This window comes from Vombatus ursinus, unplaced genomic scaffold (assembly GCF_900497805.2).
Source record: "Vombatus ursinus unplaced genomic scaffold, bare-nosed wombat genome assembly UNPS02014810.1, whole genome shotgun sequence".
Lineage (NCBI taxonomy): Eukaryota > Metazoa > Chordata > Mammalia > Diprotodontia > Vombatidae > Vombatus > Vombatus ursinus.
This window is the reverse complement of record NW_020954588.1, coordinates 2,932,918-2,945,043: the sequence shown is the minus strand read 5'-3', so window position 1 is coordinate 2,945,043 and position 12,126 is coordinate 2,932,918. Positions and strand designations below refer to the sequence as shown.

Genomic DNA, 12,126 nt, shown 5'->3' with positions numbered 1-12,126 from the left:
TGCTATAATCACTGCCAAAAGAACATAAGCAAATCATCATTTATGGCCTTCCACGGTAGCACCCGAAATAAAGCAAGAAGACTTCTCTTATGCGGCTGATGGAAATCCATCTTACTACTTTACAGCCTTCATACACATTTAAAATACCTTGTAAAGGTCTTGCAAAGCACTTTACAATTCTCTTGTGTAGGGGCTGCTGGGTGGCGCAGTGGATAGAGCACCGGCCCTGAAGTCAGGAGGACCTGAGTTCAAATCTGGCCTCAGACCAAACACTTGACACATACTAGCTGTGTGACCTTAGGTAAGTCACTTAACCACAATTGCCTTACCAAAAAACAAAACAAAACAAAACAAACAATTCTCTTGTGTGATCCACATTACAACCCTGTGAGGTAGGTGACAGTATTAATCTCACTGGACAGATAAAGAAACTGAGGCTAAATGACTTGCCTAGTAAATGTCTGGGTCAGGATTCAAATTCAGGTCTTCATGACTGCAAGTCAGGCACTATCTGCTCTACCAACTAGCTGCCTCATGATCATGGGTGGCACCTTACTTTACCCTTATATCTCCCTCAAACACATACTGTAGGAGCTAAGTGTAAGTTTCTTGAAAAGTTGAAATATATCATATAATGTATATGTAACATATTACATATTATATAATACAGCTTACACAAAATACCAAAACTTTGTGTTACTGACCTCCAGGAGTCATACAAGTTGAAAAATATCCCCACTGTATGGTTTAAGACTGTTGTCTTAATCCGATTGCTCATTACCAATAATATGGTAGTTTCTCAAACACATGATCAATCAAATCTGTACTATGTGCTGGATGCTATCAAAACCATCCACAGGACTTTAAATAGCTCTACTACAACAGAGTACAATGAAGCTGGCAGAATCAAGGGCTCCTCGAGAGTTCCCCTAGTGATCCTCCCCAATATAGAAAAGTAAGTCGACTCTGACTGTAACAACATCAACAATAACAGCAATCTGGGAATGGGAGGAGTTTGGACCTATTATTTCATGGGTATAGGGAGCTCTGGTGTGGAAACTCCCTCCACCTAGGCAGGTGAACAACTCATCTACACCTTAAAGTATCACTGAGAGGCTAAGTGATTTATCAGCCCACGGCCACTCAACTAACATACAGAGGCAAACTTGAACAAATGTCTTCCTAACCCCAAGGTCAGCCCTCTATCCATGACACCATTCTGCCTCGAAATAATATTAATAATAACAGGCATTTCAAAATATTTTCCTTTATGATAGCACAAAGTGCTAAATGCTTATTAATTAAAAGTCAACTATTTTAAAACATCATAAAACATGAATGCAAACCAGCTGTTTTCACACAACAAAAAAAACTTGGAACCAGTAAATACAAGTACTGTATTTCCCTCTCTTCCATGGTTTTTTTTTTTATTATTATTATTATTCCTGAGTCATTTGTAATGCTAAGTAGCAGCCAGTTGCAATACTAAATAGCTTTTAAGAATGATACAGCTGTCACAACTCACAAAAACGGGAAACAATTTAGATTAGAGCTCATAAATTTGCATAGAATTCTCCTTTTGCTGGTGAAACATGAAACAGGCTGCAAGCTGTTACTCAGCATCCATACTGAAAAATAAGAACTTAGAGCAACAGCAGCTTCTGACACTGATCAGATTGCTCACACCAACTTTGGACAAAATTTTAGTGAGGCTCCCTTGATCATCTGTGAGTTAAGATACCAATTCTCGACCTGTCACTCCTCCATTTGGTATTCAAAACACCAAGTTCCCTGGCCTTGCACTCCCATCCACTTCCCAAAACAATAGTGAGGGTCAACTCCGTTACCCTGGTGACTGGAATGAACATGGCATTTAACTCTCAGACACGGATTTTTACCTTTCCAGGTATACTTTCTTTACAAAAGAAATACCTCACCCACCACAGGGAGTAAAACTCTGACCTTGCATCTGTTTCTAAAATCATGGCAAGCTCCTTATTTTAAATAAGGGCTATAGGAGAAGGAAATGAGGGGATTATAGTAGAGGAGGTAACAAACATTTTTTTCAGTGCCAAATTACTTATTTTTGAAAAATAAACTATATGATAGAAAGGTGCTCATTTTAGAATACAATAACCAGGAGAGATTATTGTAACTGAAATTCAAGGCCACAAAGCTTTAAGTGATACTCAAATCAAACCCTCGCATTCATAATTTCCATTAGCAATGTTGTAGCATCTAATATAGTAGTATGTGTGAGATGATGCCCAAGTCTCCAATCACTCCTACTTGTGATCAGGCACTGATAACTTTTGGGAGAAAAAAAAAATCCTCTTTCGTGAGGTCACCTGCATCACTGGTTACCCTTAACAATGGTAGCTCAAATAGTATATAATCATAACAGAATATGATTGGTAAGAAATGATGAAGGAGTCAGAGAAACACATGAAGACTGTAATAAGTGGTACAGAGTAAAGTAATCAGGACCAGGAAAATAATATAAATTTACAATACTGCAAATGGAAAGAATAAGACAATCTAAACCAGAGGTATTAAACATATGTAACCCCAATCAGATTTAAAATGTAACTGGGAAATATTTAATAAATAAAAATACAAGAGAACTTAGATAATGTTAATACGTGGTTTTTTGAGTTGATATGCAGCCTGCAGGGATCCTTACGTATAGTCCATTTGAGTTTGACACCACTGATGTAAACTGAATACTGTAAGATTGTGAAGACCAAATTTGGGCCCAAACGAGAAGCATACGAAGTCACTTCACCACCTTCTTTGCTGAGGGGTACTATGTGCGTGAAACTGCATACAATTTTTTTGATGTATTAGTTGGGCTGAACTGTTGGGTTTTTTTTTCCTTTCTATTCTTCATTTTACAGGAAATGTGGATGATATAATGAGGGAATTGAAGGGATTAGGCTAGAAGTGTTAATTGTGGAAAATGAGTGAACCACACTGACTCAATTTTGTGACTCAATTCTGGAGCTAGCTCAGTTCCCTTTCTATTCAATTACGGGTCTAGTCCATCTTCGATATTCAATTGTGGGAATTGGGAGAAAAACTTTTGTTTTTGTTTGAACTTGGCCCTGAGTGGCTGAGAAGTTGGATTACCTCTACCCGCTGCTTAGAGACTCTTAACTCAGGACCCAAGTTATGTTAACCGGAAACCCAGTCATCCCCAAAGCTTGATGCAAGAAGCTTTCTCACAATTGTTTATCTCAAACAACTCATACATATGTCTTAACTGAAAACTGGCCCCATACTGATTAAGCAATTATCGTTCATGTTATCTTGACCATTTACAAATACTGGGCACATAGGACGCTGCTTCTTCTGATTTCAGGGAATTGTACCTGTACGCTCTCCCCCTCCCAACTTAGAAAGTCTTTAATCTTTTCCTCCAATTAGAAATCAGATTACCTAAAATCGTATCCTGATTGTCTTCTTTAAATTAGTTTTATTTGATTGTTTTTAATATATAAAAGTCTGTCTCCTCCTGTATTCAAGGTCCAGTGCCAAAGTTGAGAAAAGCAACTGGTCCCAATTTGTTGGGCAATTGGCATTCATTGCTTAATGAATCAATATGCTCAGAAGCTTGAACCTTTGTTTCCTCAGTCATTTCATCTTTCACCCATCACAATAAAAAAAAAAAGAAATTACCAATAAAAATTTATGTTAAATAAAGAAAAATGCATTTCGCTCCCTTCGTCGAAGATGAGGGAATATGGACAATGAACACTGCCTATATCAGACACAACTGACATGTTGATTGATTTTTCTGAACTTTTTTTTTCAAGCTATGTTACAAGAGATATCTGGATAGGTGGAGGAGGTGGGGAGAGGTGAAGCCTCAATTTGGAAGCTAAGGAGACATATACACAAAATGCACCAATTTTTAAAAATTGGTCAATAATAATGCTGAAAAGTATGTGTGTATGGTCATGCTCAATTTCATCAGGAGGTCATTTATCCAGCAATATTTGTGACAGGTGAGAACCCAGAAACAAAAAAGGCCTCTAAGCAGCTAAAAGCAATGCAACAAATTTCTTTAAGAAGTCACTCAAGCTTTGAGCACAGATGTCAACAAGATTGCTTTCCAGCTGTGAGCTAATGGTGGAGTGGAAAGGGTCCGAGAAGTGGAATCACGGGAGATCTGGGCTCCATCCTTCTTCCAATAACTACTAGCTATTAGATCATAGGATTAGGGATACAGGATTGGCAGGGACCTCAGGGGTCACATACTCTGTCCCTCTCATTTTAGATGAAGAAAATAAGACCCAAAGCAGTTAATGTAACACAGGCAGAAAAGGAGTAGAAAGTAAAACCAAGATTCAAACCCATGTCTTATGCCTCCCTGAACCATGATGCGTTTTCAAAGCATTTAAACCCAAGTCACTTATATTCTTCAAACCTGTTTCCTCATCATTAAATGGCAATACTAATATCTGTGGAATCTAATATACAGCATCCCAAAAATCTTACTGAATTTTAATCTTTTAAAGCTTAAAACTTCTCTGCAACTTTTGGGACCTCCTGTATGATATATGCAACAGATACATGTGTGTAAAGCATTTTGTAAACCTAAAAGGAGCTACACTCTGGAGCTGTTTCTCCTCCCAAGTCACAGAAGAGAAGGGGCAAGTCAGAAGACATTAACATCAGCGAGAAGTAACAACTGCCAAAGATATATATATAAAAAAAGGCCCTAGATACCTCTTCAGTGTTGGTCAATGAGTATAGAGACAAAGAGGCCTATCCTTGCAAGTTAAGGGCCCAGAGGGTTTCACAGTATTGTAGCACAAAATATTCCTGGGAGTTTCAACATGCTGATATTGGCTCACCAAGAAAAGGCTGAATTAGGTTCTGTATACCATTTAGATTTAGGCAGTACAATCATGGAAGCCTACACTCCTCTTTTGTTTTGTTTTTAAATAAGTTTTCCTTTCAAACTGGTTTGAATATTTTAAGTTGGTAATTAAATTAAATTTTAGATGGCTGGAAAGACAACCCCACCACTCTAGATAATGAGGTTTGCTTATACAAATATTGACAAGAGATTTGTGATTTCATCAGGGAAGGGTTCCTACACCTACTGGTCCAACCCATCTATCTATCTTGGTAGGTAAGTCTTAAAGAGACTTACATGAGACTCTCTGGATAAATAACTGAACTAATATATAGGTCAGTGGCCCAATTTTTAATTCCGATCATAAGCTCATATATCTAGAGCTGGAAGGCACCTCAAAGTCTATCCAGTTCAATTCCATTTTACAAATGAGGAAAGAGACCCAGGGAGGTTAATTAATCAGAGGCAGGATCAGAACCCAGATCCTGACTGCAGAGCCAGTACCAAGGGAGACCGACTCCTTCCAAGTTAAGCCCTCTTTCCACAACCTCTCCCTGCCTGTGAATCCTCCATTAAAGAAGAGAGTACTTAAGTTTTTTCTGAGTTTGAGAGTACTCTGGCAAACTGAAAACTGTGTTGTAAGAAAAAGTGGTTTCGACATCACTCCTAAGGCGGGCTGACTCCGCCAGTCTAGAAAGCTGGCTTCTGCTAATTCTTTCTTATTTGGGCGGCATCACTTATTATTTGTAAATATTTAAGAACCATCACGTCTGAGCTTTAGCAAGGTTCCACACAAGGGGTCCCTCATATTTTCCTGCGCTAATTCTTCAAGGAATGACAGCAGAATTGGGTCTCCCCACATCTCAAACTCGCCTGGGGGGAAACCCGTGCTCACCTGCAAACCCCAGATCCCACCCGACACCCGCGCTTCCTGGCCACGGGGGGCGTCTAGCCTGCCCCCAAACCCGGGGTCGCGGAAAACGGGGAAAGAAGAAGCAAGAGTCTGGATTGGGGGAAACCAAGGCAAAGAAACAAGGAACTCACGCTTTCTCTTTCGCATGCGTGCGTCCTCACGTCTCCTTACACGCACTTGCATCACTGCGCCACGGGGGACTTTCCGAGATGTTTTCCTTTTTCATTTGTTCCCGGACGAGGGAGTGGGCGTGCACCGCTCCGTGGGAACCGCCCATGATGCCGGCCAACGGCAGAGCCCCGCCCCTCGAGCGGGTCCTGGCCAATGAGCATGCCCGCTGAGCTCCGAGCCCCGCGCTGGGGCTGCGCTCGTAGATTTCGGCCTCTTTCTGTGTCAGCCTCTGGTCGATTTCAGCCTCTTTCTGTATCCAGCTCGGCCCAGGCAGGAGCAGGGGCTGGGGCGGGGAAGGAGAGCTGAAGGAGGTATCAAGTTCTCCCTCCCCGATAACTATGGATTAGATTCCATTTATACAAACAGCTAAACACACGTGGTTTTCGAGAAGGGAGGGTTACTCTAGGACGGCTCGAAACCAGGCTGTGCTGCATAAATACCTGTATGACCCTTTTCCTCTCTGGGCCTCAGTTTTCCCATCTGTAAAAACCAGGGGTGGGGAAGGAGTTGATCTAGGTCCGGAACTTTTAACTTTTTGTGTGTCAGAGACCCTTTGGGCAGTCTGATGAACTCCTCAATAGCATTTTTAAATACCTAATATAAAATCCACCGGATTACAAAGGAAATCAGTAATATTTAATTTTTTACTGAAACAGATACGTATATACACACATCTACATGTGTATATATCCATGTAGATGTGTGTATACATGTATATATGTGTATATGTATACGTGATATATACATGTGTGTGCGCCTGTATACATACGTATGTTTGTGTGACAAGTTCTCAGACTGCAGGTGAGTAATCCGTGCTGGAAGATTTCTCAGGTTCCTTCCAGCGCTCATATTTTATGAGTCTATAAAGATGTGTTTGCCGAGAAGCTGACAAACAGCATGGAAAGCAAGCCAGTGGCCTTTTTAGCGGGTGCTGAGACAGAAGAAGATGACGTGGGATATTTTCATTGAAGGAAGCTCCTCCTCCCTGCACATAAGATCCCGGGGAACAGCCTTGCTATGAAATGGAGAGGATCTAGAAAGGGCTCCTGACCTGGGATTTCTCTAAGAAATGCAGATTACTAGAGCTGTGACTGTGAGCGATAGGGGCCAGAGGCTAAGGAAGCTTATGAAATGAACTTTGGACTTTTGTACCCGCAGCCGCGGTGGAGGCACAGGCTGTTTTATCTCTGATCCAGTTTTAGGTCATGCTTGAGATACAAGATCGCCTGTGGCCTTGAAGGTTTTTGTAAGCTAGGTTGACACTTTATTCTTCTCTTATTTCCATTTGAAAGAACTGGGTGTCCTGCATTTTGATCTATATGTCTGTTGTTATTGACTTAATTTTCAGTTTCCAATCATGCTAATTTGTAGCCAAGTTTACATAGAGTTGTAGGTGCCAACTTAAATATTTATTTTCCCATACAAAAAGTTATCTCCTGGATGGATTCGATATTCAGATAACTAAGGTAAACATGTTCCTTTTCTTAGGACTTCCATTCCATTAATGAAATGCTCATGGGACACACTATTCGTTTTATGCTGTTTTATTTATTGAGGTTACTGGCACTGATGAGATTGGCCTGTTTTTCTAAGGTAAATGCTGCTATCTTACGAATTTAAATTATCTTTATTATTGCATATTGGAAAAATAACTCAAGTCTTCTTAACTCTAAACCCTGTATGCTGTCTACTATACCACATTACCTTCTCAGTAACTACTCCTTCAAACCATTACTCATGGAAGCTCAGGTTTTGGCATTTTGGACAAAAGAATCAGGGAAGTTTCTGATTGATGAAAATGATACCAAGCCATTTAGAATTATTTTCTCTCTTCTTCAACTATAAGTCAGTTTGAACACTTTGAATTAAAAAAAAAATTCAGTGTGCTGTTTTGGGGACACAGATTTAAGTTTTTAAAAATTTCGGATGGGAAGTTAATGAATCATATATACATATATGTATGTATACATGTGTGTACATGTATATGTACACATGTGTGGTGTGTAACCTAGATAATCCAGGTTTTTGAGTTAGAGTGAAGATTTTTTAAAATTTGGATCCTGACTTGTGATTTCATTAGTGTAAGGAAATTCCAATGAGGTGTCTTGAAAAGTGGAGGTAACTGACAGTCTTAAAAAGTTGCCAGGCACACAGCAAGTTTAAGTGATTTGTCCCTGACCACTGAGCTAGTACGTGTCAAAGAAAGAACTTAGCCTGTTTTGAATGAATGGATGAGCATTTACTAAGTGCTAACTCTGTGCTAAGCTTGGTGGATACAGACACAAAAAAGCAACCCCTGACGTCCAGGAGTTTACATCATCTTAATAGAAAGCTGCAACATAGGAAGAAAGGCAAGATTATTTCATTGTGGTCTCACAACTCGAGGGGGAAGGGAAGCACTGGAAGGCAAAGTGATTAAAGAGGTTTTGAAAACAATGGTGGGGAGAAAAAAGGCTAAGAATGGAGCCTCCCTGATTTTGCTGCTGTGTAATTTTTTAGTCATGTCCAACTCTTTGTGACCCCATTTGGAGCGTTTGGCTGTTTCCTTCCCCAGTTCATTTTACAAATGGAAGAACTGAGGCAAAGAGGGTAGTGACTTGCCTAGGATCACACACCCCAAGATAGAGAGCAAAGATGAGGCAAGTTGCCTGCCAGGTCTTCCTGACTGTGTATGCCACAAATTGTGAATATATGTCATAAAACCTTCATGAAAATTATAGTCTCTTGTAAAAGCAACATCCAGATAAGAAAGCCTTGCTGACTTTAAGAGGCTTAGGAAGAGAAGAGGATTGGGGAAATACAGGATGAGTTGAAGGCATGAGTTTAAGTTCCCAGAGAGTGTAGGTTGCTAATAGGTGCTTTAAAAATATTTTCTTTTGAAAACAAAAGGCAGCTCCCCCCAAAACAAGGAATCTTCTATGTGCACCATCTCTTTCTGACCCGAAAATATACTCCTCAATTCAATTAATACTAATCTCATCTTTCTTCTGAACTCTATAACCCACTGCCCTTTCTTGTAATTGCATCATCTTTCTTATTCTTGTCATCATACATCAAATGCAAAGGTGGTCTTAAGCAGGACTACAAATCACACATTCTTAACAAAAGAACCTCATGCAAAAGTTAATTATAGACAGGAACAAATTCTATTCTTAGATAATTGTGACCAACTCCAAGCAATGTCAGTGAAAATTTCTTGCACATTTTAGAGGCTATAAAATTTGACTGTCCTATATGACCTTACCTGCTTTACTCTATCATTCAGTGAACAGACTGGATCTTTTACAGTTATGTTGAAATAGACATACTCTATCTTGTTCAAATCCCATCTAAATTTGCAATTGAGTCACTTTCAGAGTCTCACATATCTTAAATGCTCTGATAACGAACAGTCAATATCTTGCCTGTTCATTAATGCCAAAGAACAAATGGACAGACTAATACATAAGAATATTATAGAAGAACAATGGTTAGTCAAAGGTTATGAAAAAACAGATCTCAAAAGGCCAGTTACAAACTATTAACCATATGAAAGAATGCTCCAAATCATTAATAAGAAAAATGAAAATCAAAACAATCTTGAGGTTTCACCTCACACCCAGCAAATTGTCAGAGATTTGACAGAAGAATTGAATAGTTAATGTTGAGGAGATTGGGGAAAGGCAGACACATTAATCTATAGTTGGCAAAGCTATTTGTGTAAACAAAGTAGCTAAAATGTCCATACCTGTTGACCTAGAGATGCCACTATTGGTCATATATCCCAAGGAGGTCATCAACAAAAACAGAGTGCCCATATATATCAAAATCTTTATAGCAGCAGGTTTTTTTTTTTTTGTGGTAGTAAAGAAATGACAACAAAATAGATGTCCTTTGATTGGGGAATGGCTAAACAAATTGAGATACAAGACTGTAATATTTTTGCCTCTTTTTGTATCCCCAGCACTTAGCATAGTGCCTGGCACATACTAGACACTTGAAAAATGCTTGATGACTGACCAAATACAGAGAATCAAGGAAAGACTTACATGAACTGATGCAAAGTGAAGTAAGTATAGATAGGAAAACAATATAGTGACTATAACAATGTCAATGAGAAAGAACAAATTACAAACCAGTAAAAACTAAATGTGAAATTATGAAGAAAAAAGCTTGGTCTCAAAGAAAAAACAAGAGAAAACACCTCTCCCTAATCCTTTCCAAGGGTGTTAGAACATTGTATATAATATCAAGTGTGTGTTTTTTTTTAACGTGTTGCTCACTTTTGATTTCTTTTCCTCTTTTTTTTTTTTTAATATTTATTGGCTATCTCTTTGGGTAGAGTAAGATGGTAGGAGAAGGGAAATCTCATTTCAGTTCAGTCTTACCTTACTCACAGTTTCCTTACCCCACAGTTGTATCAGTCTCTCTACTTTCAGACACTCATAATCTTTCTGTGGTTCAAAGAAAAAAAAAAAGCTCCTTCCTTTTATATAAATTTCAGATCCCATTCACCCTAGGCTTCCAGATTGATTGATTCAATCAACAGGTGTTCTTACCTAACAAAGGTAATTACTTTTAAGTGGGTAGGATAATTACTAGCAGGTGTTTGGTCCTTCCTCAATTAGATATTCTAGGGAAGAGGTCACCAGTCAGAGGAAGAGTTTAGAGGAGAAAATGTTAATAATGAAGATTATATTTAAAAGTGGGTCCTGTCTTTTCTGGGTTTAAACATTTATTAGCACATGTCCGGTTCTTCCTTAAATAGAAATTCTGGGGAAGAGCTATAAAGACCCTGTTGGCTTGAGAAGGCCACTGTGGTAGAAGTGGAGAAGTGGGCCAATCCAGATTTGGAGAAATCCTTCAATGGTTTCATCCTCTACTTTTTGGTAAGATAATAGTTTAGTTGTTGTTCAGTTGTTTTATTGCTGTCAACTCTATGTGACCCTATTTGGGGTTTTCTTGGCAAAGATACTGAAGTGGTTTGCCATTTCTTTCTCTAGCTCATTTGACAGATGAGGAAACTGAGGCAGACAGGGTTAAGTGACTTGCCCAGGATCACACAGCTAGTGTCAGAGGCCAAATTTCATAATAGTTAGAATTTAATAACCTCACAGTTGGAAGAATATAAATAGAAAGCAAGCTCCCTGAGGGTAGAAACTGCTTTTCATTTTTGTCTTTTTATTTACAGTGCCTTCATTGTAGGTATTGAATAAATTATAGTTAAATTGAATTGAAGGAATACCATAATCCAACTCATATCTGAACAAGAATATTCTTTTTTTAATTTTTTATTAGTTTATTTTGATTTATCAATAATCGCTTTCATATGCTTTTGAGTTTAAAATTTTTCTCCCTCTTCCTCCCCACCACCCTTCCCAAAACGGTGAACAATCTGATATAGGTTATACATTTACATTCCTGTTAAACATATTTTCACATTAGTGATGTTGTAAGTAAAAATTAAAACCAATAGGAGGAACCATCAGGAAGAAGAAACAAAACTCAACAGAAGAGAAAAAACAGCAATTCAACTTCTGTAGTTCTTTCTTTGGATGTGGATAGCATTTTCCATCATGAGGCCTCTGGAGATGCCTTAGATCCCTGTATTGCCGGGAAGGGTTAAGTTTATCAATATTAGTCATCATGCAACATGGCTGTTATTGTGTAATACGTTCTCTTGGTTCTGCTCACTTCACTCAGCATCAGACTATACAAGGCTTTCCAGGTTTCTCTGAAGTCAGCTTGTTCATCATTTCTTACAGTACAATAGTATTCCATTACATTCCTATACTACAACTTGCTCAGCCATTCCCCAATTGATGGGCATCCTCTCAATTTCCAATTCTTTGCCACCACAATAAGAGCTGCTATGAATATTTTTGTACATATGGATCTTTTTCCCATTTGTGTGATCTCTTTGGGATATAGCCCTAGAAGTGCTATTTCTGGGTCACAGGGTATGGACATTTTTATAGCCCTTTGGGCATAGTTCCAAATTGCTCTCCAAAATGGTTGGATCATTTCACAACTCCACCAACAATGCATTAGTGTTCCAATTTTCCTACGTCTTCTCCAACATTTATCATTTTCCTGTTTTGTCATGTTGGCCAATCTGATAGGTGTGATGTGGTACCTCAGAGTTGTTTTGATTTGCATTTCTCTAATCAATAGTGATTTAGAGCATTTTTTCATATGA

At 38.8% G+C, this 12,126-nt stretch overlaps 1 protein-coding gene across 1 annotated transcript in view; it reads right to left on the bottom strand.

The window, feature by feature from the left end:
• RHBDD1 (rhomboid domain containing 1) overlaps positions 1-5,969 on the bottom strand; it is a 172,029-nt gene extending 166,060 nt beyond the window's left edge. Inside the window, exon 1 of the mRNA XM_027876024.1 lies at positions 5,909-5,969. The gene's annotated coding sequence lies outside the window, so the exon portion shown is untranslated. The remainder of the gene's footprint in view (positions 1-5,908) is intronic.
• Positions 5,970-12,126: the final 6,157 nt, after the last annotated feature.